The sequence below is a fragment of the Sus scrofa genome, chromosome 7 (genome assembly GCF_000003025.6).
Source record: "Sus scrofa isolate TJ Tabasco breed Duroc chromosome 7, Sscrofa11.1, whole genome shotgun sequence".
NCBI lineage: Eukaryota > Metazoa > Chordata > Mammalia > Artiodactyla > Suidae > Sus > Sus scrofa.
In genome coordinates, this window is record NC_010449.5 from 16,457,696 (window position 1) to 16,484,740 (window position 27,045).

At 40.7% G+C, this 27,045-nt stretch overlaps 1 protein-coding gene across 10 annotated transcripts in view; it reads left to right on the forward strand.

Moving 5' to 3' along the window:
• The window catches only part of CDKAL1 (CDK5 regulatory subunit associated protein 1 like 1), a 658,999-nt gene that overhangs the window by 547,051 nt on the left and 84,903 nt on the right, over positions 1-27,045 (forward strand). The gene's annotated exons all lie outside the window — the stretch shown is intronic.

Consider the following 27,045-nt stretch of genomic DNA (forward strand, 5'->3'; position numbering starts at 1 on the left):
TCATGGTCTCTAACACTCTTATAAGCCTTACTACTCATCCTGTGTAACACGGAGAAACGAAAAAAAACACTGCCTATTATAATAGTGAGATGCCACGCTTTAGAAGATGCATCTCAAACTGAGAAATGCTGAATTGTAAAGGAGAGAGGTGCATTTTAGAATCAATGAAATTTGCCTCATGGCGTTGTCTGAAGGATGACATGAAAAGCATCCAGAATAGCACCCAGCAGGCACCTTACTAAGTTCTCAGCAAATGGCTATTATTATTCTTGCAGTAAAATCATAGTTACTAAAATGTCAGCTCCACCACTAGTACTGAGCACATAGTACCTTCTCAATAGATATTATTTTTATTACTATGCAAAATTCACTATTAGTATGTAAGCAGGGATTTCTTATCAGTTTTGCTCAAGGCTGTTTCTCAACCACCTGAAATAATATTGGCCTATGGTTAGTGCTCTATAAGTATGTGAGCGCCCTCAAAGACAGCAATCTTAATTTGACCTAAGTGGTGACCGCAGGGGTTGTGGATCTCAGGGTTCTGTGAAGGCTTCTCTCCCCACCCCTATACTCACCCCAACTTCTAGACCTTATCAAAAAGCACATTCTGTAGTTTCAGAAGTAACACAGCCCTGTGGAGCTCGGTGTAAACATTTGAAAACCTGTATTTATAAAGCCAAAAACCTTGAATAGAAAGGATTCTTCAGAATACTGTTGGTATAAATTTTTCTTTCCAAACAATAGTCAAAGTATGTTTTTTACAGTTTGTACAGGATCCTAATAAGAATTTCATAAAGCTTGTATAAGTCCTACATTTCAGAGTTTGCATTGTCAAAATATAGTCATCCTTCATTTCCATAGGGAATTGGTTCCAGGACAGCCCTCTTGCCCAAGGGTACCGAAATTCACAGATGCTCAGGTCCCTTAAATAAAATGGTGTCCTATTTGCACATAACCTACATGCATTCTTCTGTATATGTTAAATCATCTCTAGGTTACTTATAATACCTAATACAGTATAAATTCTAGGTATATAGTTGCTAGAGCAGGGCACATTCAAGTTTTGCTCTTTGGAACTTTGTGGTATTTTTCCCCGCAAATATTTTGATCCAGGGTTGATTGAATCCATGAACACAGAACTCATAGATACAGGGTGTAAACACTCCACACTGTTTTTACACTTGAGCTAGTGTTGAACTGTTGCTCTGCAATATATCCATTACAGAAAGAATACAGAGATAAAACCCTTTTATTGTCAAATATCATCATTGCTTTTAACTGAATGTGAACTCATATGAGAAGTTTTTTCCCTTTTTCTTTCTGGCTTTAAGTATATGGACTTCAGGAAATTCTTCATTACTCTACAACGTGTGTATGTGTGTGTGTATCCTTTGTGCTCTTCTTTTGGGATTTTTGTATTTTCCCACTTTATATTGTTTGATTCCGTAGACTTTATTTGATGATCGGTATTTGGATATTTCCATGTGGGGTAGGTCTCTCTGTTTTGAATCTTTTGAGAGTTTAAAATGTAACATGGATTTGGTTATTTTAAAAAGAGACATGAAATACAGACTTCAGGTGTGTGTGTTTTATAACTATTTGTGGGAGGTGTTTGTATAAAAATATGTAGATGGAGACGCATGCATGGTGTGCCTAGAATATAAGCTCTGGCTAATGTCGAGATCAGTTGGGATAACTTAATTCTCCACAAATAGCCCATTTCTGGGTAACATTATTTTCCCACCTTACCGGTGGCCTTAGAGTGCTTTGAATGGCTTCAGGTACACTCAGAAATTAAATGTGGATTTACTTTTACTTTCGGCCCTTGCCTGTGGCACAGAGGAGTTCCAGACCAGGTATCAAACCCGTACCACAGCAGTGACCCGAGTATAGCAGTAACACCAGGGAACGCCTTAAACAAGTTAATTTTTTTATGTTATTTATTTTTTTGGCCTTGCCCACAGCATGCAGAAGTTCCTGGGCCGGGGATCAAACCCACGTGGATATTTTTTCCTTAAACTTGGTTGAGAGTGTTTGAGTCAGAGTCTCGTTGAAAACTCAGCTATCTATTAAATCAGTGGAGCAGGGCCGTGCTGTCCGGCCTCTGTGGAAGGCAGTAGGCGCTCTTGCCCTTGTCTGAGCATCGTCTTGGGGTGGATGAAGGTCACCCCCATGTGTTAGAAAGTCCCCCTTTTATCAGAGCCCAACTGCCAGTGTGTTTATCTGACTTTCTAGTCACTTATCTCTCACTCACTTGAAGAAGATATGATCAAAACCCCAAAGGTTGCTCTGAAAAATTGAGGCAAACCTAATATTCCCTGCTGAAATTCTGTCACAATCTGCAGCGAGGCTTAGAACAACAGGTGGCAAGTGCCGCCAAGCTCTCACTAAAAATCTGCGCTCACACTTCAGGTCCGTCAGTGATGCCTCTCTGCCTGATGAGAAACTTCCCGTTTGCGTTCTGGACCCGACACGTTTAAACATTCACCCGTTTTCACTTCCATTGTAACATACAAATGTACTGTTTTTAAATAAGACAAGTGGTTTTAACTCATGGATGAGAAATCTTTTTCAATTTAAGTATTCATAATGATGAATTTTGAATATGTAGCAGACGTGTATTTTCAAACTTCCCTTTAAGGATTGCAAAACACTTCTCTGAGTACATCATTTCATGACATTCAGTTAACAGGTTAAGAGTGTAAATGTGCCTATTAGTGTGTTGATCTCTGCCAGGATTTCTCCTCACCTCCCTGGTCTCTCCCTCCAGGCTTTTCCTCATTTGGGGTCTTTGACGAAGCCATTGCCTATTCACAACAGTATCTGTTCCTCGAGCGCCCGTGGCTGCTCCGATGCATCCCAGGCACACATACAGCAGGCTCCATGGCATTTCCTTCTGAATCAGCCCTAAACCCCATTCCATGCGGGACTAAACACACCCCCTCTCTCTACTCCACCTCAACACACCTGCTCTGTGTGCTTACCACCTTGGGGAATGTCAACACACCCTTCCAGCTCCTAAGCCACAGACCAGGGTGTCGTCCTGAATTCCTCCCCCTTTGGTCAAAATTCTGCTACTTTTGATGGGTCAAAATGTTTCCACATCTACTCCTGTGATTTATCTAGACTTAACCTCATCACCTTCATGCGGGCCTTTGGCAGTTTTCCCCTGGCTATTTCCTCGTGAATTGATGTCTGTACTTCCACTCTCATGGTGCTCCCAAGCCCCCGTCCATTCGCTTACTGCTATGATGGAGATATTCATGAAATACGATTCTCACTGTGTTAATCCCCGGCATGAAATATGTCCACAGCCCTCAGTCACTTAGAGAATAAAGCCCTGATGTGATACCTAAGGCTCTTTCTGGCTGGTAGCTCCCTTCTCTTTTACTTCCTACTCTCGCCCTATGAAATTATATGCCTTTCCCAGATACTCCACACACTCTCTGTTCTCCAGTCTTTATTCAGCCTATATTTCTTTCTAGAAGCTACTGTTACAATTTCACTTACTGGTTTCATCTTTCCTCGTCGGAACTCAGATGCAGTCATGTTTCCTCTGGGAAGCCATCCCTGTCTTCCTTCACCTCTGCCTGCACCAGGGTTAGGTGTCCCTTTCATGTGCTTCCCCAACCTCATTGTCCACCTGTCTCCCCTGGATGGCTGTGATCTTTCCGAGGACAGGGATTGTGTCTCTGCAGTCTGGGGCCCTGAAAGACTCGTGCTGACTAACACATAGAAGATGTTCAATAAATATTCCTTTAAGGGATGGGCATCATGTTTTTTTTCAAGGTCTGATTGTCTCAAACTCTTGAACATATGTCTCTGAAGCATCTTCTGTATTCTCTGCACACAAGGAAATTTGAAACTATGTGGACAAGCAGTAGGTCCATTGGATTTCTGTATCTCATATTTAAAAGTATCTTTTCTGATCCCAGTTATATTGTATTTGTATAAAATTAAGAAGAGTGGTTTGAAGCAGGGTGCACTTTCTGCTGTGGCTGTCTGATGAGTGTGCAAGCCCCTCGTGATGGGACACCCTTTCCACGCCAGATGATCGCCAAGTTGATGGCACATGAGAATCAACCAGGGTGCCGTAAAATACATTGATGCTTGAGTCTCACATGCCTGAACAACTGCGTGTATGTGTGTGTTGCATTGCCTGCAAATGTTGTAAATGAGCAAATTATGTTAATAGGCTTCATCATAATGTTTTGTGTTCCCATCTCAGCTGAGCCTTCAACCCTAATCCTCTTGGGCATCTGCAGTCAGCTCCCTTTCCCATTGTTCCTGGCACTTATCCTAAACCTTTATCACTTTTCTTAGTCCCCTTGTCTCACCCCTTCCTATGCATACACACATACAAACACCGCTCTCTCTTGAGTTGGTCTTCTGTTTATATTGCTGAAAGAGAAGACCCAAGTCTACCATTTTGGATTTCTAGTTTTACCCACATTGTACTTAATCTGGTAATGTGACATATCCCTAAGGATCCTAATGGATATTTTATTTAAAGGAATGTTGTGAATAACTCCACTCATGCTGACTTAAACAAAGAGACAATTTATATGTATAATTTATTGGCTTCCTTAATTGAACTGTCAAGGTAGATTTTGCATTAAGCAAGTCTTTGATTCAGGACTCAAATGGATTTCCTGGTCACAGGCTTTGCTGTGTCACTTGGCAGTGTTTGGTATATGAGCCATTCTCAAGCTCACCTCCTTGGAGGTGGCATAGTGGTTCCTGCAGCCCCACTACTTACTCTTCATACTACCAGATATAAAGAAGAGAGAAGGCCACTGTCCTGGAAAATCCAGCCAACCCTGATTGATTTGAGTTGTGTGCACCTCTCTGAGTTAGGAGTGTGTTTGCTGACCTAAACCAGTCAGGGTTCCCACCCTAGGAGCTGGACCCACTCAGACCACACTGGCTACAGCATGAGAGAGGAAGGGGGCAGTGGATTCCCTGCAGAATGAAGGGTGACCAGAGCAAAGGGCAGACGACAAATCTTCAGTCGTGCAAATTATCATAATACTGTCTCTTTCTAAGGAGGTCATCAACATTTGAGCAACGTGTGTTTAATTCGAAGTGTCATATGTGTAGATACAGTAACATTGCTGGGTCATGTTGGGCCATTTTGATTTTCTAGTGAAGTAAATGCAAAAAAAATGGTTATATTTCTCTTTTTATAAGTAATATAAGAAGTCACTCTCTGTCACTAATTCCTAAGTTTAATTTTATTTACAAATCATAAAATTACTCCACTAAATCTTAGAAGTATGGTGTAAGAGAGTCTAAGAGACTGACTTTGAATCTGTGTTTTGTCACTTGACTTTGGATTAAGTTATTTTGTCTGATAATTTTGTTATTTGCTAGATGCAGATATAAGTAATATCTGTCAGAGTTCCGTCGTGGCACAGCGGAAACAAATCCGACTAGGAACCATGAGGCTTCGGGTTCCATCCCTGGCCCTGCTCAGTGGGTTAAGGATCTGGTGTTGCTGTGGCTGTGGTGTAGGCTGGCAGCTGTAGCTCCGATTTGCCTCTATCCTGGGAACCTGGGAACCTCCATGTGCTGCAGGTGCAGCCCTAAAAAGCAAAAAAAAAAAAAAAAAAAAGTAATACCTGTCTTATTTATCTCACAGTTATTGTAGCAAATGAGATGATATATGTTAAATATATAATAAAAATAAATTGTTATTTATTTTACTACTTCATCAGGTTGCATTTACCTGGCCAAAGAAAATATCGTTGTCATTAAAATGTAATTCTATTTTACTAACTCTTTGCCTTCATTATTTATAACTTTCTTTGTTATTCTTTTTGGCTTTGTCTAGCGCCTCAGAGTGGCTTATATAAAAAATACATAATATATTTTAGGACAAAATAAGAAGAGCTGTGTTGTTTACCCACAAAATCTTAGTCATTAGTACAGTTGAGATGAAAAGCCTGGGCTTCTGGGAAGCAAAGGCAGCAGATAAACAGCTAAATGCACAGCTTTCATTTTGTAATAACAGAAAGTGTATTATTCAAGAGGAGTGACAACCTTTTCTTAGGGCAAATCTCTGCATAGAATATATCCCATCAATCTTTCTGTTAAGGGGCATTCAAGAGCACAGCGGATCATTGTCCCATAATATTTATGAAACCAATAAGCTTTGAAACTATTTTGGACAGTTTTCAATAGAGAAGCACTGTGGCCTGCATGGGTTTTTTTTTTTTTTTGTCTTTTTGCCTTTTCTAGGGCCGCTCCCACAGCATATGGAGGTTCCCAGGCTAGGGGTCGAATTGGAGCTGTAGCCACCAGCCTACCGCCAGAGCCACAGCAATGCAGGATCCGAGCCGCGTCTGCAAGCTACACCACAGCTCACGGCAACGCCAGATCCTTAACCCACTGAGCAAGGCCAGGGATCGAACCCGCAACCTCGTGGTTCCTAGTCGGATTCATTAACCACTGAGCCACGACGGGAACTCTGTGGCCTGTGTTTTAATAGGCCATTTATTAGCTGTAACATCACAGGTTTGCTAAACTTCTCTTGAGCCTCAGCTTTCTCATCTCTAAAATGGAGATTAAAAAAAATAATACCTCCCCATGGGGTTATCATAAGAAGTACAAAAAAGCATTTGTGTCGAAGAGATTTGTACAGTGCTCTGAATGTTGTGCTTACTAAAATGTTAGATGTTATAATAATTATTATTACAAATCCCATCAGTAAACATGTATTGCTGTAATTAGATACCTGTAAAACAATATCGGCAGCAAGGTAGTAATTTTATTGCAATTAAAGCATGCATGTGATCGGATACTAGAAAATAGCAGCAGTGTCCTTCAACTAGAAAAAAATCTAACCAGCTGGAAATCTAAAGGAGAAAAGTAAAAATGTTCTGGTTCTCTCTGTGAGCTTATTAACTTTTTCTGTTACATGTTATTTTTTTAAACAGGTCATTTTAGAATAGCACTGAGACATTCCAAGATAGCGTAACAGTGAAAAGCCTGTGGTGGGAAGGGTCAAAAAGCTGACTGACATGTGTGAACCCAAAGCAGACCTCGTAATTCACACTTGTGCTCATGGTACCTGCCTTCGAATGCTGTTGAGATGTGTGTAGGCCTATTAGCATATTGTAGCCTAGTTGATGTGGTCCAGCCATTCCTTTGCATAAACAGTATTGTCTTAACAGAATGCTCTCTTTAAATTCTAACTCTAGGAGTTCCCCTCCTGGCTCGGTGGTTAACAAATCCGACTAGGAACCATGAGGTTGCGGGTTCAATCCCTGTCCTCACTCAGTGGGTTCAGGATCTGGAGTGGCTGTGGCTGTGGTGTAGGCCGGCGGCTGCAGCTCTGATTAGACCCCTAGCCTGGGAACCTCCATATGCCGTGGGTGCGGCCCTGGAAAAGACAAAAATAAATAAATTCTAACTCTAGTTTACCATCCTCCCCCCAAAAAAGAGAGGAAAAAATAGGATAATTTTTCTGATAACTATAGTTGTAACCCAAAGTAAGATTACCTAGATTATTTTATATGCTAATATATTGGTGATAGGTGATTTTTATCTTTATCCCTTAAATAATCAAAGCAATAGGGTATATATTTAGAATCATTACACTGAGAGGAATTGTAAGGTCAAATTAATACAGTTTCTTCTTTTTTCTTTCTTTTTAATTTATGGAAACTAAGGCCCACAGGAGTTAAGTTCCACATGCAGTTTGCTAATTAATAATAAAACTACACGCTAAAGTCAGATTTACTGACTCCTAGTCTGAGAGGCGCTTGACTTCACCACAAAGTGGTTTGGGGTTTTGGGGACATTGTTGTTTATTTTTGTTTTATAGCTATTATTGATTTTCAATATTTGCATTCTACAAAATAAAAGCTCCCTTATTTCCATTTATTCTGGATTCACAACTCTAGTGAACTCTACATTTTAGCAAAGTTAAAATGTTGAGATTGGGAGTTCCCGTTGTGGCGCAGTGGTTAACGAATCCGACTAGGAACCATGAGGTTGCGGGTTCGGTCCCAGCCCTTGCTCAGTGGGTTAACGATCCGGCGTTGCCGTGAGCTGTGGTGTAGGTTGCAGACGCGGCTCGGATCCCGCGTTGCTGTGGCTCTGGCGTAGGCCGGTGGCTGCAGCTCCATTCAACCCCTAGCCTGGGAACCTCCATATGCCGCGGGAGCGGCCCAAGAAATAGCAACAACAACAACAACAAAAGACAAAAAGACAAAAAAAAAAAAAAAAAATGTTGAGATTGATATGAACTTGATTTGCTCAGTTAAACATGGATTTCTAGGAGTTCCCACTGTGGCTCAGCGGTAGCGAATCCAACTAGTATCCATGAGGATGCTGGTTCCATCCCTGGCCTCACTCAGCTGGTTAAGGATCCAGCATTGCTGTGAGGTGTAGTGTAGGTCACAGACTCGGCTCCAATCTGGTGTTGCTATGGCTGTGGCGTAGACTGACAGCTGCATCTCCAATTCCACCCCTAGCCTGGGAACGTCCATATGCAGCCCTAAAAAGCAAAAAATAAATACAAGAAGTATGTTCCCAAGACTGCTTAGCAGTACAGTTTATGATGTCCCAAAATTCAAAAAGCAGTTACAAAATAGTGTGTTCAGTGTGATGCCAATATAATGTATCTGTCTGTCTAAATTGTCTACCTTTTATATAATACAGTTTCTACAAGAAGAATAAAAGAAGTGAATTTTACTTTCCTTTAAAAAGGCTTTGATTGGAATGGAAAAATTTGAATGCTTCTGGATTTTTCAAAATCTGATTTTTTTTTTTTTTTTTTGTCTCTATCATCTGCTTTAAACATAAATATCCCTGAATTTTGGAACTACCGATTGAGGATAGACCCTGTCTTTGGGGGTGTTTATCTCAATTACATCTAGATCTAGAAGGATGTACAGTTTCTGTATCTGTTTAATTTCCACTGTCTTGTTGGGTCGTTTTGGTGGTATGGTCTTGTATGTTTGGATCACAACTACTTTCTCTCATACCCTGCATCTTCTTTACTTTGGTGAGGTCCATGTTGTTATGCGTAGAACAAAAAGGCCACCATAGTTAAATCCAAGGAACTTGACTAACCACCCAATATTCATATTTTGGCAGAAGTAAAGCAGAGTAGCATTTCATAGGAAGGAGTTATTACTGAGAAAGAGAAACGCCTTTTAACATTCCTAACACTGGAAAAATAAAATAAAGTAAGGATCCGGCATTGCCGCGAGCTGCAGCGTAGGGTGCAGACGCAGCTTGGATCTGGCGTTGCTGCAGCTGTGACATAGGCTGGCAGCTACAGCTCCCATTAGACCTCTAGCCTGGGAACATCCATATGCCTCAGGTATGGCCCTAAAAAGACGAAAGAAAGAAAGAAAGAAAAGAAAGAAGGAAGGGAGGCAGGGAGGGAGAGAGAGAGAGAGAGAGAGAGAGAGAGAGAGAGAGAGAGAGGGAGGGAGGGAGAGAGGGAGGGAGAGAGAGAGAGAGAGAGAAAGAGAGAGAGAAAGAAAGAAAGAAAGAAAGAAAGAATAAAGTAACTGCTAGGTTGCTCCTCTAAAATGTTTTTGATCAGATCAGAGCGTTTTGTTACTTATGTTAAACTTTTAGTGATTTGAAGTAGTTTCAAGGGAGACCTGTAATGTTAATTACATTAATTAACCTGAACTGAGAAAATGTAGACCTGTCTGTCTGATTTTTACCGATAACATAATGTAAACTTAGTTCCTAATTCAGGCTGCCAAGCAGTGTCATAATGTATACAAGATCCATATTAGTGAAAAATACTAAATATTTAAGGGAGTATTTAGCTTATACTTACATAATAAACAAATGAACTTGAAAGTTTATTACTTCGAGGAATTTCAACTACTTTCAAGTAATTAGACGAATTCAGTATTCCAAGGAGGAGTGCCTTGTGATTCTTTTTATTGATAAGTGTGATACGTTTTCTAACACATCATATGACCAAAAATGGGGAATGTAGTTGTTTAGCCATGGGCAATTTCTTAACCTCGCTGGTAATTAAAATACAAATTAAAATTGCAGTAAAGTATCATTTTCACCAACAAAATTCCTAAAGATTTTTTTCATGGAGATTACCAGAAGCTGGATGAGAATATAAATTTTAGAGCTTTAACATTCAGATTTTTTAGCTCAGCAGTTCAGCTTCTAAAAATCTATTCTAAGGAAGTATTTCTTGAGACAGAAATATCACTCTTCACAAAAATGTTCACTGTATTATTATCAATAATAGGAGGGAGATGGAAAAACTTAAATGTCCACCATGAAGGAAATTAATTGTATAAATAAATCATAATGTATAGATGTGAAGTGGAATAATACCCAACTGATTAATGTTATTTACACAGAATTTATAACAGGGTGGAAAACGATCATATTACTTGAGAAAAGATGGTAACAAAATTTTACGTAAGTTAGGATGTTCATCCTATTTTAAAACAACAAAATAATGAAGATAGAAATACCAAAAATTAAAAAATCTCTTAAGCTCAACCATTCTACTTAAGGTCCTATTTATGTAAATATGCACAGCCACTCCTTTTTTCATTCTTGCTACAAAAGTAAAAGTAGTCTGTTCTCTTTCCAAATTATTTCCTATGTCAAGTTTTGAGGGTCATAACAATTTTTATCTCAAAGCAGAAATATCTTCAGATCATACATTTAGGTTTTCCACATATTTTCGTTTCCTTCAGCCTTTTAAATTTGTGGTTTTCAGTATATCATTTAAGTATCTCATTTTGCACATAGCTCTTCTAGAAGAAGTATACATTTCCTGGAATTTTCTTCTTGCCTGCACATCTGTCTACCTCCCCAAACTCCACAAAATTAGAATTCCGAGATGGTATTTCAGTGGCTATATATTTGTTTAAAATTTTTGTTTTCCGCCCTACAGCGCATGGGAATTATTTAACATTTTCTAAGCACACTTGATCCATTTACAAAGACAAAGCACCTTGTGTTTCTATAGTTATTTTTATGTAAAGCTATTAAAGGAACAGGAAACATCTTTCGACCACCTTTCTCCTTATTTTCCCTGCCCCCCAAAATAGTCATTAGTATTAAACATTAACAGAGACTAAAATTGTTTCCCAGAGATCCATGGAGAAAGGCTGCAGAGTAACACGAAAGCATTTGGGGTTATTTATAATAAAGCCTGTGCAAGAGAAACAAGATGCCAGCTCACGTGTCAGGCAGACAGTGGCAGCTGCTTTGTTACTACGTGGCACTGTCCCATCCTAAATCAAATGGGAAATGGATACTGTTTGACAGATACTGTCATCAGTGCAAACGGTATTAAAATAATTAAAAAGCTTCTAAATGTCTTTTTTTTTTTTTTTTTTTTTTAAATCTTAAGGGCAGACTGTTTGGTTGTTGGGGTTTTCCCAGCTTTGATGCTCAAGGCTCCAGTGACAAATTCCTGCGCCAGATCTTTTATCCAGCCAAGCCCAAGCTATGACTTTTTATCCCAGTGGGACAGTGCAGCTATGTTCTTGGCGTTTTCTGCCTATTACCAGTTAGGGTCTGTGAACAGAATCTCCATTTGTGAGAACCTCATTGTGGAGAGCATGCAGTGGTCTTTTCATTTTGATTGATGGTTCTGGTTCTGCACCATCTGGCTTCTGATAGGCTGCATTAATCATATCCTGAACTAAGAAAGTGTAGACATGTCTGTTTAATATGTACCCATACATAATGTAACATTAGTTATTCATTCAGCTTGCAAAACAGAGTCATAATGTATGCAAGGTCTTTATATAGTAAAACATAAATATTAATATGCGACCCATTAATGCTGGTTTTACTTGTACTCACCTCCCACTAGTACATTTGTTTATGAAGATTGAGGAATTAAGAGAAAGAAGGCCATGTGCGCATTTACATGAACATATATAGTTGTGTTGCTGTCTCATGTGAATGTCGAGTGGCGTGTGCCTGTAAAACTTATTTTCCCCATATTTACTTTATACATCTAAACTGCCTCTTAAAATACAGGTTAAGCGCAAAGCTGCAACACAGAGCCGCTTTTTCTCGTGTGAACTGCTTGCATCAAATGTAGGTCATCCTTTTGCTGGGGTCGCTGGGGTTGTTTGCGGCCCTGCTCTTTTGTACTGCCTCTGGCTGGGCCCACTTTTGACACACTCTGTCTCCTGCTGTGTAATAACGTCCAGAAAAAAAAAAAAAAAAAAAAAAGGAGAGGGGGAGGGCGGGATAGAAATTCTCAAGTCAAAGAAAGTCTGCTCCAGATTTAGGACTATCATACTTCTCAGTGGCTTAAATTTAGTTTTAGAAATTTGCAAGGACCTCTCCCAGTTCAGAGAGAGATTTAGTGTGCATTCATCATAATCCTTTCAGTCTCCAGAGGAGGGGAGGGTAAAAGAGGATTTAAATTCTCCTGGGAAGTTACCTTGTACAAGACGGCTGGAGCATTTTTCTTGAGGTAGCAAATTAAAACCATAACTTCATAAAAACTCATTTCATGTTTTATTAATTATATGTTATCCTAACTGCACCATATTCCTCTGTGGTGACATCTTATATGTGTCTTAAATTCAAAGTATGTATTTTACTGAGTTACCCTCCTGGATCGTGAGTGAAGGTTAAAGCTTGTGTGCTTCAGAAGGCAAAATACAAACCACGCTGTAGCAGGAATCAATCATGGAAGAACACACAAGACACAAGGCTGATGATCACGGTTTTTGCTGAGAAAGAAGCAAACCACAACCTAGATTTGAAACGTCCTTTCACGGAGGTTTCATTTGTCACTTCAGCACAATGCACAATACCAGGAGAAGCTATCAAAAATGTAGTCCAAATGGACTTCCAAAAGGGTTACGATATTAACACTACATATAAAGCTGGAAAAAACCATTTTTAGGAGTAAAACCAGTCACATTAAATATTCAACTCATCCATTTCTGATGTTAAAGCTATTTTTAATTGTTTCTCCCAATGACTTAGATCCCATGATTGCTTAATTCATTCTACTAATTGATTTTTAAAAACACATTCAACCGCCAAGAACACTGCATTGACAAGCTAGAGAGTAGAAAATCTATATTAAACAGAACTATGACCATGAGAACACTGATGTCGTCGTAGTGATTTGTGACGGGCACTGGGTTTGCTAAGGGAAGGCAGGAGTCATGTGTGGGCTGTGCCACTCGACCAGCTGGATGGTATTGAAAATGGATTGAAACTGGCTGGCCTATTTCCACACTAACCCTCCCTCTAAGACATAATAGCCTTAGTGAGCTTTTTAGCTAAAAAAGAAAGAGCTTTAATAACCTCCAACCTAATTTCCTATCTCGAACATAGAGATCATTCCTGCTCCGTCTACCTTTAGTGTTTGCGCGGGTCAAATGGGATAATGCGCCGGTGTTATAAACTTCCAAATGCTATAAAAATATATGTGCTGTCATTTGTGTTGATTAAACTTGCCTGGGCCTCATCTGTTACATTCATGAGAGTTTGCACAGTGATACCTTCTCCCTCCTATATGTCACAGTGAATTTAAGAACCAGCGAAATGATGAATACCTGCGTTTCCTGGGGCCTGAGTTCCTCCTCTTGTATAAATTCCCTCTAGAGTTTACAGCAGAGGTTGAAAATTATTATTTTTTTCCCCTGTAAAGGACCATATGCCAGTGAAATACAACATAATTTAATTTCCTTCTTCCAGCAACATCTGAACTCTTGGACTGTATGTCTTTAAAATTAAGGACGTTCATCCTGGAGCTCAGATAGGACTGAACGGGTAGGACTTGCAGAGCAAAACATTTCATTAGTTCAGGAAGGCGGTGCCAAAAAGACAGCTTTCAAAGGCCAGTGCTTCGCTTCTCTATTGGAGATAGGGCCAGGCAGGAGGGAGGGCACGAACAGATGGACAAGTTACGGACCAGACAGCTTCCTCCTCCTTCACAAGTCGTCGTTAGACTGATTCAAAACGCAGTGAAGTCCCAGAACGCCAAATAAACCTGTTTCAAAGAGTAAATACTAGAACACAAGCGATTTTTAAATGTGTCCCATTTTAACGAAGCTACACTCTTATGTTTTGGCATTACCATGAATCTATAAACGTTTACTGATTATTGAATTTTAAGCACTTTTTAATGCTGCCAGCTTGTCGGAAGGACAGCCAGACGTGTGTACGGTTCTCCAAATCAGGGGGAAAGAACTTCCATTTAAGGCTGTGTGTGACGTTTGCTTTGACTTTAGGTAAAATCAGATGCCTCTGTACCCTGAACCTGGGATCACAGGGCAGATTTTAACATCTATAAGCACTAAAAGTCTTGCCCTGACGCCGGCATCATAAATGGCACTCAGAAGTCATTATATAGAATTTTGTAAATCTTGCTCTTTATTCCGTCCGTGTACACCAGGCACCGGAAACAGAGGGTGTTTATTGTGTGACCTTGCATCTCACATGGTGCATCAGGGAAGACAGAGGCGAGCAGCTAATTTCAGTTCTAGCAGTCATACATATGCCTCTCACACACCCCCCCCCGTAATTAATGACGGTATTATTAGTAATAGTGTTACGAGCAAACCGTAAATACAGGCTGAGGGAACCGCATTATGTGAAACAGGAATGCAGCCCTAGCTCCACACCTGAAAACAGTTGGGGGAACCAAGACTCATTGTTTGATTCAGATACGTTTGTTCCTCCTTCTCCTATGAGCCTAAAACAGCCCACATTTTTTTCCCTTAAAACTCATATTCAGAGGTTTATCTCAACTGTCGTGGCCCTGTGCCAGCTCACCTAGAGCATCATGGTCCCAGCGTACCACCTCTTTGGGTTTCCCATCTGGCTTATGTTGTAACCAGAAAAACCTAGCCCAGACCTGTCAAACAGCTCGCCAGTGCTTTTTGCTCAATAGCACTGCACTCTCACACTCTCGTGTGCTTTGACTCTATCTCACATCATAACGATATTACTGAGGAATTACTTCCTAGCTCTCTCTCCTCTACCACAATAAATTATCTGCCCTTCTGCTCTTCCCCAGGGCCTCCAAGGTTACTGATAGTCCAGACTCAGGTCTGCCATCTCCATCCCCTCACCCTGCCCCTTATTAATGTATCCATAGGCACGGAGGAAGGACACTGATTGGAAATAAAAGCAGGAGTCTCCACTGGGAGGAGTGGGAGGGTGGGGCGGCCATGCATTATGCAGAGTGTGTCAGCATTAATGTGAGCGCAGGGTCCCCAGGACTCATCGCATTTACAAATAGGGAAAGAACGTTTGCTCTCTAGAATCCCACATTTCAGAGTGAACCCAGTATGTCGAAATTGTGTGTAGTTTCAAGTTGAAGATGCCGTTCTTGCTAAAAAAGCTGTTTATTTTTAATAATAGTTGACCAACCTGTGCATTACTAGTCACGAGTTATTTCAAGTATTTACAATCTGTACCTGACTTTCATTGGCGAAAGTATCATATAAAAGAAAGGAACTACTCTTTTCTTTTTCACACCCTGTTACCTGTTTTCAAGCTACCTGTTTTCAAAAAGTAGTTTAAGCATGAAAAAGCCTTGAAATGATAAATTGGCTAAAGTCTCCCTCTAAATAGAGGAGGTATTTATCTTTTGAAAGAGTCTTTATTTTTGTGATTTAGGGGTTGATTTTAGTAAAACGCATATAAAAATGTGAATTGGTTTTCTTTTCCAAAGCGATAATTTCATTAGAATTGTTCATTAAAAGAACCTATTCACAGGGTAAAATGACAACATGATTGCTGTTCAAGCTCATTATTTTCTGATGGCAGGAAAATGAAATAATAAAAGGAAAGCCTCTTATTCAGTTAATATAAATGTTAGACAGGATAAGAAGATGCTTGTCAGAATCAAATAACATATAGGCCAGGGTGTCCATAATTTTCCCAAGAGTGGATGGTCTTAGTATCACAGCTGCTCAACTTTCCCCTGCGCATCTATTGTTTATAAACATTTCTAGAACAGCTTTGTGTAAGGATACCTACACCTCATACTCGGAGTTTCCTCTTTCCTCCTTTCAGTCTCTTTCAGTTTTATCCTTGCTGTTTTATTCTTTCCTCCACTTTCTCCTTTTAACATTAATAAAACGGTTCACTTTCATATGTGTCACCAGGGCCTTATTTTTTATTTCAGATGATGCTTGTTGCCCTTAACCCTCAAAGGTCTGAGTAAATAGTTCATTTCCCTTTCTGTTTTGTCAGGCGAAAGAAAACGATGCTCCCAAACAAATTCAGTGGCGCAGCCATAACAGCCAACATGATCAGGCTGTGTGTGTGAGTTTGGAGAAAACCGTCGTTTTATCATTTCGACCACAGGCAACCACAACCCAAAGCTTTTTAAAAATGCCCTTCCTTTAAGGAACGTAATTTCATTTCTAACATTTCGGTAATCCAAATTTGCCAAAACATCTGGGCAGCATGGTGAATATGAGAAAGAACATGCAGTTCCAGTGAACCTGGCTTGGAATGTGCTTTTTTCTCCTTTACCAGCTGTGAAATTTCAGGCGCCTTTCCTAAACCATCTCACCGTCTCATTTGTCATCAGTAAACTAGGGGAACACAGCATCTCTTTTTGTGTGTGTGAGAAATAGATGTCTGAAAACCAACTGATTCATTGTACGTGAGTGCTCGTAAACTCTCTTACCCATTTCCTTTCTCTTCCTCCTAAGCAATTACAATTGACATGCCCAGAAGTCTAGACACTTGGAAATACTGAATTATTAAATATTTTCATGTTTTATTTCTCACACCTTTCTGAGGCCGCTGGGAAAAAATACATGGTAATGAAAACAGATGCACAACACAGGTTGGCTCCATCAAGCCCATTTTGATACATCAATTCAAAGACAGACCCAGTCCTGGAGAAGATTGTGAAGTAAAGTTTGTCTCTTCTTGTTATCGTGTTATCTCCTCTGCTTCCCCTCAGCCTGACCTTCTCATCGCTTCCAAGCTCCACCTCCATCTCCCTGTCTCCAGTTATACCCAGTCAAGGCTCTTGCAGGAAAAGACGTGAGAAACACAGCCATTACCAGGTATAAATTATTGAAAAGGCTCAATATGAGAAGCTCCCCGGCTGTTTTCAGTTAAACAAAAGAGATCAAGCCTTCAGCCCAAATATTCGCTACTAGTTGTTGATTCTCCTTTATTCAGGGACCTTCTTATTTTGAGACAGACTTTCTGGAACTGGTCAATTATAGTGTCCCTGGAAATTATCCGTTGAGATTGACCTTCTCCCCTTTGAGAGGTTACTTTCGATGACTTGTGAACCCAGCAATGACATCCACAAATCACGGGAAACTGTTCCCTTCAGATGGAAGCCCGTTACACTTTATGACCATGTAATCCAGTAAAATGCAGTGTTACCAAGGAAGAGAACTGGGAGGAAGAAAGGCTGGCAGGCTGGCAGCCACCGCACAACTCCTAAAGGCAGTTATTTCTGGTCGTCAGCCTCCTAAGAAAGATGTAATAGTGCTAGAGAAGGGAGAGAAAAATCTCTTCCCCCTTCAGTGTGGCATCAATAGTATTGTGCTTTTTCCTAAAATCGTCACTTGGGGAAAATGTATGAAAATCTTGTTAATTATTAGGACAGGCAAGAATATCTTTGGTTCTCTTGGACAAATTAAAATCGTATTTTCTCCAAAATCCCTAGTAAGAGAGAGACTGGCAAGAGTTGTAGGTAACTGTTGGGAATCTCCGCTCTCTGCTAACTTTCTGCTTGTCTCTTTGCCATACTCTTCCGATAGAGGATGTGGTCAGATTTGAAAGATCAAGGAGGAGTAAAGAGGAATCCACTTAAATGTTCCCATGAAACATATGAATAATACTCTGTCAAGCACCGGATTATATACTGCCTGTGTGTTTGCTTAATTATGTCGTAGCAACTGGATTATGACTTTCTCATGGGTAGAGACTAAGACTTACGTTTTCAAATGCCTCAAAGGAAACTAGGCTAGTGGTTGACATTTAATAGGTTCTAAGTAGGACTTGCTGAGTGGAATAGAATTTATAGTAAAGTAACTTACTGAGTCCCTGGGTGGAGGCCAGGTGCAAGCACTAGATGACTCTGATATGACTTTGGAGAACTTGGACGTGGCTGATGTGGTTTTCCTCGGACACCCCTCTTAGGCTACCACTTTAACGCAGGCGGTTGGGCACCCTTGCATCTTCCTAAGGGACTTGTCTGCTCTTTGACCAAGTCCTGCGTCAAGCCAAGGTTCTCAACCAGGGTTGATGTCACTCTGTGACAGTGTCTTGGCCGTCAAGTTAGTGGAGGTCTGAGATAACCAACAATTACCTACGACTCTTCCCAGATGGTGCCTAGGGGCCAGGGATGCTCAACATCCTGGAGTGTGGACAGCAGAGTCCTTCACTACAAACACTGGTGCTCATGGTACCTCTAAGTGCCCATCACTAACAACCACTGGATTCCCTACAACTTTTGCCCTTCCTACTATTGAAAGCTCACGTTCATCACCTCCACCTTATACTCTTGTATACCATATACTCTTATACCTTATACCTTACACTCTGTTTAAGCTTTACTGAGCTACTTGATTCTCAATCGTGCCAAGCTCTGTCTACTTCCTTATCGTCACAGATTTTGTTTCTTCTGCTTTTGTCCTACTTTCTCCTCTAACGAATGTCTTCTAACCCATCAGGACTCAGCTCAGGCACCATCTCCTCTAAGAAGCTATGGCCTTGGCTGAGTGTCACTTTTATGTGCTTTCAGAGCACCCTCTGCTTCCTTCTGCAGTGACATTTACCTCAGAGAATGGTGGTTATGGGTTTGCTTTCTGTCTTTCTCACTAGACTGAAATCTACTTTTCTTAAGTGGGAAGCCCCAGGATCTCACTGAGCGCCTGACACATACTGAGCACTTCAGAAATAATTTTTTGAATGAGTGAATCAATCAGTGCAAGTTTCAGGCAGGGATGAGTTCGTTCAGCAAATGTTAATTGTGTACTTTTCATAACGAGGAGGATCCTTGGTTTGAGGCATGCGAGGAAACACTGGCATCGAAGATGGAGAGGAGACCTTAGCAAGGGAAGGGAAAAAAAAGGTCAGGTGAAAGGATGGAAAATCGTCCTTACACTGGGACCAGCTCAAGTTTATTCATCCAGTAACTCCTAAGCCCATGCGTGGGACAGGCAAGCAGAAGGATCCCAGCGCTGTTCTAAGCCAGGTCCTCAAACTCAGCCAGTCCACAAACGTATTGATCTCAAACAAGCCAACTATAGGAGTTAGAGTAAGCATTTAGGAATTTGACAAAATAATTTTAAAGTAAATTTTGCTTACCAATGCATCTGAAATGTTTTTTGGAAAGGAAGCAAGGAAGGAAGGAAAAAAATTTTTTAGCAATTCTTCACCACAGATAATTGAGCATCAGTGGTCTTGGCAACCCCAGTACAGCAATGAGTTTGTTTCACACCAGACTGCAAGTTAGGCGCTGATCAAGCAAGACTGTCCTGCTGATTCTGCCCTTCCTTTCTTCCCCTCCTGGCAAGGAAGTGGTTAACTTGTGACACAGGCAGGTGGTGAGAATTAGGGTCGTCTGAGTTCCTAGAGTCCTGGTAAGATGGTAGCACCTGGAGTTCCTATCATGGCGCAGTGGAAACGAATCCGACTAGGAACCATGAGGTTGCAGGTTCAATCCCTGGCCTCGCTCAGTGGGTTAAGGAACCTGCCTTTCTGTGAGCTATGGTGTAGGTCACAGAGGAGGCTCGGATTTGGCACTGCTGTGGCTGTAGAGTAGGCCAGCAGCTACAGCCCTGATTCAACCCCTAGCCTGGGAACCTCCATATGGCACAGGTGTGGCCCTAAAACAAACAAACAAAAAAGGATATGAGGACTGTCATGCCAGGTATATGAAAATTCAGATATGAGCAGTGGTATTGATCATTTGAACCAAAGCATAGGCAAAAATACAAATCAAATGCTTTCAGAGAAATGGGCAGGGCAAATTGTAGTAAGGCATTCTTAACGAATAAATATGAACTAGTTTGTGTGCAAATTAAAGCAAGAAAGCATTATTTTCACAAAATTGTTGCAAGAAGTTAGAGATGGTAATGGCAGTAGCGCATTTACCGACTGTTAAATCAGAAGCGGTATGACCCTCATAAAGATTGTTTATGCGTAGCAGGGTTGAAGTGCCACATGAGAAAACTCATAAGCTTTACTTACAAGAGTTCTAACTCGTGTAGGGAAAAAAAAAAAATCCTGCCAGACAGCATGTCTGCTTTGTTTGGAATAGAAGCATAAATATCTAATTTGCCTTGTTCCAGAGTAGAACGCATGATCTGTACAGCCTGTAGCCAAGTAGTCACTCCATCAGGCTCAGAATGTAGGGATCATAATTAATTTGCTGATTCGGCCTAATCCTTATTCTCAGATGGTGAAACAGAAATCTCCAAGTTCATATTTCATTGAGTCATATTTTATTCCTTAGAAGCTAAAAATACGCTTTTGCTGGAAGATCAAAAATAGAACCAAAAATAAAAGTATAGGTCAGTCTACCCTGAATTGGGAGGTAAAAACACACAGAGTAATAAATTTCTAAAAGTTTGCTTTTCTCTCAGTGTTTCTCAATTGGTAGGGGTTGTTTTTTTGTTTTGTGAGTTTTTTTTTTTTCCTATCTTAATGCATGTCATCAAAGCAAGTGTGTAATGATGACTGTCCCATGACACCATGTCAACCTTTAATATTAGCATTTCATCCGAAAGCTTGTCTGTTAATTTTTCTGTTGAAGAAAAATGAGGGTGTCTAACAGCTCCCACCAAAGCTTTGTGTTTGTTTTTACGCAAAATTGGACTGCTGTTATTTAAATTAGAAAGCGATATTTCGTTTTTTGAATTTGTCAGGCTTTTATTGTTTTTAAGCCAGTTGTCTTGCTAGAGCCAACTGCCTTTGTGTGTTGGATGTTTCTCTTTCCTGGTAGAGTTGTGATAAACGAAATCAAATACATTTTTATTAAACCGTAAAAATGATCAACTAGGCACTGTTTTAGACAGGGCTCATGTGCCGCATAATTGTGTAATACTGTTTTCTTTGCACATTAAGTCAACCTGAAAGACTACTGATTGTACCAAACCCCATTTCTTTATGCTTTAACTCTCCAGGCCAGTGTCTCCAGGGACCCTGGCCGGGAGGGTCATTGTGTGTCTTGCTGCTCTGTGTTGAACGCCCAGTGACAGGCTGTCTGGAAAAGCTCAGGTCAAAGGACAGTGCATTTCGCCCTGCTGTTCTGGGACAAAGGAGGAACACCCCCTCGTTGGTGGCCGGGAGTTTAGAGGTGAAGCCAACTCCGAATTTTAGGAGGCACACCATATTCGGGAAAGACTAGCGTACCATTCCATGTCAAGTTTTACTTTCACCTTTGTTTATGGAGGCATGCCAGAATCATCGTTGGAATTACTTGCATTTGTACAGTACTTGACACAAAGCGCTTTACGTATGAATCTTCTCACCACCAAACCAGTTCACTTCCTTGAGCCTCAGTCTTCTGATCTGTGAGAAATGGGCATAAAATTGCACGCTGTCCCCTTAACCCCACAGAATTGTGAAGTTCAGGTGACGTAGAGCTCAGTCTAGCAAGTATTAGGTATTTTTCCCTTCGCTCAAATGGAGTCACATACGTTCATTAACAACTGTGTGTAATGAATTAACAAACGTGTGAGCCCTGTGCTGGGAGCAGGAGCGCGTGTCACACAGGCGCTGGGAATGGGTTCGGCGATGGTCAGGTCATACTGCATCACCTGACTGCTCTTCACAATGAAGCAAATGAGGAGTTCCCATTATGGCTCACAAGGTTAAGAACCTGACACAGGGTCTGTGAAGATCCGGATTCAATCCCTGGCCCCACACAGTGGGTTAAGGATCCAATGTTGCCACTAGTTGCAGTATAAGTCACAGATGTGCCTTAGATCCAGTATTGCTATTGCTGTGGTGTAGGCCGGCAGCTGCAGCTCAGATTCGACCCCTAGCCTGGAAACTTCCATGTGCTGCAGGTGTGGCCATAAAAAGAGAAAAAAAAAAATTTTTTTTTTTTTTTTAATGAAGGAAACAAGACCAGGCAAGCTGGGGCTGCGGTGAGGAGGCAGACAAGGGAAATGCCATCACTTCACGTTGTGTCTAAGATTTCCTGTTTTTAAGTGTTCTTATTATTTGCTCTAAACCCAAGATTTATACAAAGTAGCTGCAACCTCATCGGGTGTCCAAAATTAGTTCCCCAGTTTCACCAGGCTTGAGCACTAGGTGGTCACATCCCCTTGTTACCTGGAGCCTGGAGGATTTTAATGTCTTCCACATGTTTCTGTGAGGTCTGCTTAGCTGGGGGCACAGAACTCCTCCACACAGGATTCACAGGCTGGATTTCCAGGCAGTCACATTTTCCTTCTCAGAGCAACGTCCTAACTGTTGAAAGGGTGAGGTTTTCATGTTTGTTCTTGATGAAGAGTAGAAAGTCCATAAAAATTGTAAATTAAAGTAATAATGGAAATGTCTCCATTCAGTGAACTGATCTTTTCACATTCAGAATAAATACCTCCTTTGTAGTAAATCCTTTCCAAAAAAAAGTCCAAAAGCTGTAACATTATCAGAGAAGGGTTTTGTTTTGTTCTATTCGTTTGTTTGTTTTACCTCCTGTGTTACCAACATCCCCCCAAACTGAAATTCTCTATTAACCCCTGGGGCAAGCTTGTATCTCGATTCACATCTCTTTTATTCTACCACGTTTATAAAGGGGCAGTTTATTCTTAATTCCTAGCCTCTTTTTAGGGAGCATTCAAAATTAATCTCAACAAAGAACAGTAATTCAGATTTGCAATTTGTGGCATTAGGGAATAGGGCGAAATCAAGTAATTTCAGTGTTAGAAAGGAAGCATTGAGGAGTTCCTCTTGTGGCTCAGTGGTAATGAACCCAACTAGTATCCATGAGGACTTGGGTTCGAATCCTGGCCTCACCCAGTGGGTTAAGGATCTGGCGTTGCCGTGAGTTTTGGTGTAGGTCACAGGTGTGGATCAGATCTTGCGCGGCTGTGGCTGTGGTGTAGGCCGGGAACCCCAGGGCTGGGAACTTCCATATGCCACAGGTGCAACCCTAAAAGGAAAAAGAAAGAAACAAACCAACAACAAACATGGAGATCATCTAACCTGGGCTACTACAGCCCAGAGAAGCTAAGTGTCAGGATAAGATCACGTGATTTGTGGCCGATCCTCTAGTTCAGTACACTATGTGAAAAGAGAGCAATATTTATGGTGACGAGAATGTAACCTTTTTTATTAAAATAAATACATGTGAAAATCGGCTTGGAGATTTTGCACTTCTAAACTGCTAGTTTCCAGTAGTACACCATCTTTCTTCTGTCCTTAATGGGTCTGAACTGTGTGTGATACAATTTCTTGGTAAAAGAAAACATATCATCAAGTACGGCTTTGGGAGTCAGGGACCAGGCATTTGCCTAAAAGCTCCAACACATACTCTCTGCATCTTGGGTTTTTCCCTGCTCTGAAATTAGAATGGTAAGACGGCTGATATGACCAGCAGTCAGCTCCACAGAGGATCATTTTTCCATAAAATTTAGCCAAAAAAAAAAAAATAGTGCCGTTTATATCCCATAGTCCAGACCAAACATTTCTGATTTTAGGCCTGACCTCTCTATCTTACAGGTTCCAAGGTAGGTTCAACTCACAATAAATAGGGCAAGACCAGACTGAACTCAGTTGCCTTCACTCTTAGCCTTGAGTTTTGAAGTGAGCAGGAAAAATATATAGAATTAGGAGTTCCTGCAGTGGCACAACGGGATCAGCTGCGTCTCTGGAGCACTGAGACACCGGTTCCATCCCAGGCCAGGGCCTGGGAGCTCCATATGCCACAAGACAGGCAAAAAAATTTTAAATAAATTTTTGGAAAGAGAGTATAACCCTGTATTACTTGATGATTATAAAGAAATAAAAAATTAGAAAACGTATGTATATAGAATTTTGTTTAGACCTCTAGCGTTATTACTGGGAAAGAGTGGTCCCAATAAGATGTCCGTGATATTCACCTTCCTACGCAGGGTTCCTTCAGATCTCTGCTGTCATCCTATAAGCAAAGTAGCCCTCCATTCTCCTGCTCTTTCCTACCTGATTAGATCCTATCCGATCTACATTTGGGGGAGCCCACCCTTGTCCATTGCCCTTTAGCAGTGATGGCTGTGGCGAGGCAGGGAGTTAATTGGAGGGAATATCAATGCCCTGGAACCTGCCATCCAACAAAGAGCTGTTCGCTGTGACTGTATCACACAGTCGAAGTGAGGATCAACGTGGGTTCTTTTTCGTATGTGAAGTCATGTTATTATGATGCTTCTTGGCACATAAGCAAGGGCGACTTCATTTGATGTAGAGGATGCGCAGCCAGATGCAAGTCTGGAAAGCATAGGTCCTCCACTTTGTAGCATGTTTTCACTTTTAAAAATGATTTTAACCTTTAATCATCCAAAAAGTAGTACCACGTAAGTAACTAACTTTTCTTACCCATTTGGCAAGTATAGTGTGAGAGGGATTCATGGAACCTGTGGAATTAGGGGGCCTTTCTGGCCTCTCCAAGAGATCAGACCATCACATAAAAGCCAGAGGGTTAAACCAATAAGAATAACAAAGCCTAACCTGAGCTGTTTCCCATGTCATTTCATAGGAGCCTTGAAAGTATATGAGCCAAGCTTCCTAGTTAGTGCCCTGCAGCAAAGACCACCCCTTCTCCTTGGTTGTGTGGGATTTTGACTCTACTTTTGTCTTGAGAAGAAGCTAATGATGGCTTAAATTTTTTTTTTGAAAGAATGATTAATAATCACTTCCATTTGATGGAACGTCATCTGTGGAGACAACAGTAATGTTTTTACTACCTTATGAACTAACTAAAGAAAGAAGGAAAGAACAAAAAACAAACAAAACCTGTATACTCTTTTGCAACAAGCTATAAAATGTTATATTTAATTTTGAATAATGAGACAGGAACATTTTTTTATTCACATAATGTTACAATCATATTGCTAATACCAGCCTACTGCTTACTTTTTAACTAATTCATTTTCTCATTTGTGGCAATCGAGAAAGGTTTATTAAATCTAATGACTGTTTTAGGATTAAGTAGGGGAAAAGCATGTTCTAATTACAGGGATGGATAAAAGCAAACTAATTAACCAAAAATGTGTGTTTCCTTCCCGAGAGATGTCTGGTCAGCCATATCCGAGATGAACTTGGGTTACCTAGCTCCTGAGTTTTTTAATCATGTTTTTAGATTGCATTTTTTACACCATCTGTACCATTAACACAACCGTAATTTTTGTCACAGTTGGAAGCTTCAGTTAATAAATGTTTTGTTTTGGAGGGAGATGAGGAGGCAGGCAAGAAGATTGGGAATGTTTATGAATGAACCAAAGGAAGAGACTGTGCCTTAACGGAGGACCCATGAGGTGAAATGCTGGAGTCTTGTATGACTGGGGATTTGGTGTTGCCTTTCCATGCCTCACATTATAGCTTATATTGCTTGGGAAAAGAGTCTTAATTCATCCTTAAAATTTTTTTGGAAAAACTCATCTAATAGAAAGTGTAATCACCAACTAATAATAATAATAATACCTAAATAACCTTGTTCGTGTGCAAAAGAATATATACCCAAGAATAGGTAATTGTTTTATGAAAATCAGAAGCATTTATTTTTCAGTATTTTGAATAACCTGCTTAAAGCACAGAATCACATCACTATTGTTTTGAGTTCCAAATACATTATTTTATCCTTTTTTTTTTTTTTTTTTTTTTTTTTTTTTTTTGTCTTTTCTAGGGCCTCAACCACAGCACATGGAGGTTCCCAGGCTAGGGGTCCAATCGGAGCTGTAGCCACCAGCCTACGCCAGAGCCACAGCAACACAGGATCTGAGCCACACCACAGCTCATGGCAACACCGGATCCTTAACCCACTGAGCAAGGCCAGGGATCGAACCTGCAACCTCATGGTTCCTAGTCGGATTCACTAACCACTGAGCCACCACAGGAACTCTGGTTATTTTACCCCTTTTTGAAAAAAGTACATTTATTCTGGATATGCTTTTCTTTTTTTAGCTAGCAGCTACTCCTGCAGCCTTTTAAAAACAGATTGATTATGTTTTCAAAACCAAGGCGAATGATCAGAATTTTTAAAGTGTCATATTGTAATTTGAAAGAGTGGTAGTGTACTGTTAAAAGTCCCTACGTGTAGGGGGCCAGGGGGAGGGAGACAAGACACAATGCAGGGTGCAGACAGTTGCCCCCAAAACCAAGTACCTGTGCTTTTCAGATGGAAAATATTACCATTCGTGACTTGACAATTATAAACTATATGGCGACCTAGTTTTTAGTTAAGTCCTAGAATACTAAGATGAAATGTTACATAAAAGACATTTGCTTTCTTTTTTTTTTTTTTTTTCTTTTTAGGGCTGGCACTCCCAGCATATGGAAGTTACCAGGCTAGGAGCTGAATTGGAGCTGTAGCTGCCAGCCTACACCATAGCACAGCAGTGCAGGATCCAAGTTGCACCTGTGACCTACACCACAGCTCACGGCAGTGCCAGATCCTTAACCCGCTGAGCGAGGCCAGGGATTGAACCCACATTCTCATGGATACCAATTGGGTTCATTACTGCTGCACCACAGCAGGAACTCCAACATTTGCTTTCATATTGTGATGGAAACATCAGTATATATTGTGTGCCTGGTGTATGTTGGGTGCTTAGGGATACAAATGATGGCGACAGGAGCCTCCCTCTCAGAGCTTACTATAAGTCAACATTTGGAGGGACTGGGAGTTACAACAAAATAGAAATTGAAGTAGTTTACTTACCAAAAAAAAAATTTAAGGGGAATTTATGTAGTAAAATTATTTTGGTAGTGGAAAATAGAAACAGCACTTAGCTGGTTGCAGTAATTTGTATATATAGTGGCCTTTTGACATCTGCTGGCTATATATCCTCAAGCCTTTGTGAATCCTCAAGCTCTTAAACAACCTTATAGCTTAGAGTTGCAGCCCTAAATTCGGCT